Source organism: Triticum urartu, chromosome 2 (assembly GCF_003073215.2).
Source record: "Triticum urartu cultivar G1812 chromosome 2, Tu2.1, whole genome shotgun sequence".
NCBI lineage: Eukaryota > Viridiplantae > Streptophyta > Magnoliopsida > Poales > Poaceae > Triticum > Triticum urartu.
The window spans coordinates 176,110,177-176,114,268 of NC_053023.1; the positions used below are offsets into that span (position 1 = coordinate 176,110,177).

Below are 4,092 nucleotides of genomic sequence, written 5' to 3' on the forward strand. Positions count from 1 at the left end.
ATTGAAAACATCCCAACGTATCTTTCACTAATTAAGTAGTAGTGAGGCGTCGGTACGTCAGCTGGAGAAGAATGCTTGCTTTTCGTATCACTGGTGTAGTGATTGACACGGTCTTCGCATATTGAACAACCTAAGAGTGGAAACACCTTAATCGCTTCTCCAAGCTTATCTATATATATTTCTCGATGGAAGCGGAAGGAAAGGCTTAAAGAAGGTGACAAGAAGAGAAACTTATTGGTTCGTCGTAGCCAACTTATCATTCCAATGAGAGGTCGAAGTACGATAGAAGTTATTGATACCGATTTAGGCGAGCAGCATAGCCTGGCAGAGCCAGAGGAAGAAGTCCGTCTTGTTAGCGAGTTAGCGAGTAGTTTCCTTTAGACGATTTCCGCGAGCATACTAGCTTTTCACGAACGCAGAGGAGAAAGAAAACCAACAACCAATAGGGTGAGGCAACTAACTACCAATCCTTTTATTGAATAGCCGCGGCGTGGGTAAACATAAAGAAGCCATAGAAGAAATCAAGCCAAAGGCTTCTCACTTTCTAAAGTAGTAAAAAGTGGATCCCCGCTTCGAGGCGCTTGGCGTAGATCTTTGAAAATCGTCAATCGGGTGAGCCAGCTATTATTGAGGGAGGCCAGGTCTACATACGTAATATCAAGTTGCTCTAGTTGCGTGTCTTTCGTACGGAAAGATGGGTGTTTTTATCCAAGCAAGGGAATAGAATAGGTAACAACCCCCCCTCACATCAAGCCTGTACGCTAGCTACCAACATATACTATGGAGTCCATGGCTACCTCCGCGGATGGAAGACCGTAGATTTTTCACTTTCGCTGAAGAGTTGAACTCTGACTGAAAGGACTTGACACATCGCCAAGGCGATTTTATTAGCCAGCTGTGGGATAGAGATCTGCGGTAAACGAGCGATAGCCTCTAAAGAGTGCCGAAATAGGATGAAACGGATCAGCCAATTCAACTTAGCATTACCCGACTCGTAACTTCAAGCACAACCATCCATCTCAATCCAAAATCTCCGATCGTGTGTGATCCAAACCCAAACTCTCCTCCGGTTTTGGATATATAGACAGTGCCTGCTCTCAAACCAACCAAGACAGCAGCAAGTTCCTATCGAGAACAAGACAACAGATCAATATGACCAATTTCTATAATATCTCGGGTGAATACGTGAAAAAGTGTTGCTTAGCTCAGTGAAATGGAATAAGGAAGAGAAAGTGTAGTGTGATAAGGGAAGATGCAAGTCAATTTTGAGGTTTTCAAGCAAGGGCTGAGATAGATATACAAACCAGAAGAATTCACATCAGAACCCTTTCCTGCTTCCCCTTTTTACCCATCGGACTCGACTCACATTTTGATCTCCTACGCTTGCTTTCACAGTCCCCCTACGAGCAGCCCGGAATCAATGAAGGAGTTCATTCAGCACCGAGCCAAGCGAGCATAGATTCAATATGTTGATTGTACCGAACGAAGGATTTGCCTTATCACGAAAGCCACATTCGTTTCGTTTGAGGAAGTCACACATCCTGTTCCCTATAAATAAGGAGATTCATTCTTTTTTTTCAGAAATCCCCTCTTCTTCCTCCTCAAGCCCCTATCACAAGACCAAGAGGATCTCATCCTGCAGAAGACTCAGAGCGGATCTATCTAATGGCATGGCTGGCTGCCGGATGTGATCTATTCTCGTGTCACATCGCTTTCTTTCTTCTCCCTCCATTTTCTTCACTACTACCGCTTCTACACATAAATCAAAGAAGCATTGTGGAATAGTGGCATTTCGTTAATGGCTAAAATGTTCTTAGTGAAAGGGTTGCCGCAAAACCGGCAAACTCAGAGCGGTCTCTGAAAGTGAATAGGAGCATAGCGGCATCATCCAAGCCAAACACGTCTCCTCAGTCAAGGGTCTTCTCGCGCAAATAAGATCAAAAACATAACAACTGATTTCGCTTAATGCATGTCACCCGCCCGCTCTCAATACAGCAAGTGACTCTCTCTCACAAGACAGAGAAAGATTACCGATTCATCCAATCCAATCCAATTTGATCAGAAGTGAGTTCATTGTTGTTGTATAGCGAAACCTTTCCTTGACAAAACCATTCTCAGCTAATAGAAGCCGAGCTATCTATCCAGATCAGGGTTGAACGAAGCGAATGGAAAAGCCAAAGAAAACATAAATCCATTGCGATTAGAAACCAGTGACTCTACAGCCAGGGCTCGATGGCGATGTAAGATAGAAAGAATGGGGAGTTAGGGCTTCGGTTTCCTCTGTAGCCAGTTTCAATTCCAAATCATTTGCCGACATGCGGACTCACTTCTCTTTTATGGGATGACTTTTATTATCCAAGTTGTCTATTTACGTGGGTGAATCAAGTACAACAAGTCAGGTCAGAGCTTGTGGTAGAAGATTGGGCTCTGCTACGCAGATCCACTCAACTAGGAAAGAAGTACGCATTGCTGACTGACTGTTTGAACGATCCTAGTTACTAGTAGCTAATCAAGTCAGAGTAGGGTGGCCGAGAAGCTTCTTGCCGGTGCCCCCAAAAGCAAAGCACAGACTCTACTCACCCACGCGTTTTCCACCTACGGAGGGAGAAATCATCGAAATATCCTCATCCCCTGAAAGGGAACCCGAAAACAGGACGAGAGTGGATAGGGTGACTAAGGAGGCCGTAAAAATTAGTAGTGCATTTTTGAAAGATAAGATTACAAAAAGGCGAGAGCAGCATAATTGTTAGTTAGGGGTAAGAGGGGACGGGCCCGTATAGAAAGTCAATCCTTCTTTTTCCGATATGCCGCTCCGCAAGCAAGGAGTGCCACGCACGAGCGGAGCGAAAACTAAGCAAGGGGAATTCCGTCATTCCATGGAAAGCATGCGAAATCCTTTGATTGTTTATAGAATCAAAATAACTATATAGTCTTTCTTGTTCCACTTGCAAGGCAAGGAAAATAAAATGTCAGTTTCGTTATTACAACCTTATTTTTTTATGTCAAAGACAAAAAGCTACGCGCAAATTCTCATTGGATCTCGGTTGTTCTTAACAGCGATGGCTATTCATTTAAGTCTTCGGGTAGCACCACCAGATCTTCAACAAGGTGGAAATTCTCGTATTTCGTATGTACATGTTCCTGCGGCTCGGATGAGTATAGTTATTTATATCGCGACAGCTATAAACAGTTCCTTGTTCCCATTAACAAAACATCCCCTTTTTCTTTGCTCTTCCGGAACCGGTACAGAAATTGGTGCTTTTTCTACTTTGTTTACGTTAGTGACTGGGGGTTTCGGGGAAGGCCTATGTGGGGTACCTTTCGGGTGTGGGATGCTCGTTTAACTTCTGTATTCATCTTGTTCCTTATTTACCTGGGTGCACTGCGTTTTCAAAAGCTTCCTGTCGAACCGGCTCCTATTTCAATCCGTGCTGGACCGATCGATATACCAATAATAAAGTCTCCAGTCAACTGGTGGAATACATCGCATCAACCTGGGAGCATTAGCCGATCTGGTACATCAATACATGTTCCTATGCCCATTCCAATCTTGTCTAACTTTGCTAACTTCCCCTTCTCTACCCGTATCTTGTTCGTTCTGGAAACACGTCTTCCTATTCCATCTTTTCCCGAATCTCCCTTAACGGAAGAAATAGAAGCTCGAGAAGGAATACCACTAAAAACCTAGTTCGCTCTCAAATAAAAACCTAGTTCACTCGCTAAAGCATCCATGGCTGAATGGTGAAAGCGCCCACCAACCTAGAAAGGCAAAATGGGTCAAAAAGTAGGTTCGATTCCTGCCGGATGCACTGCCTCTTAAAGACAGAAACAGAGGAGGGAAAGAAGGTAGTATAGGGAACTTGCTTTTGGATTCTTATCGAAAGTGAATCCCTCTAACACTTCTGTTAGTGTTTTATGAGAAAATCTTTTATAGACACAACAAGTGTGAAAATCCTTAGTCACTAGGCAAGAAAGCTCGATGGGAACAAAAAGGATACAATTAGTTCAGAATCAAAAAAATGTACAATTTCAAAGGAAAGAAGGAATGGCAAGTTTCCCTCCATTGAACATCAATCAATCTAGAAATAGGTA

At 43.4% G+C, this 4,092-nt stretch overlaps 1 pseudogene; it reads left to right on the forward strand.

Annotated features, from left to right (window-relative positions):
- The first annotated feature begins 1,615 nt into the window (after window positions 1-1,615).
- The window catches only part of LOC125536612, a 5,067-nt pseudogene continuing 2,590 nt past the window's right edge, over window positions 1,616-4,092 (forward strand).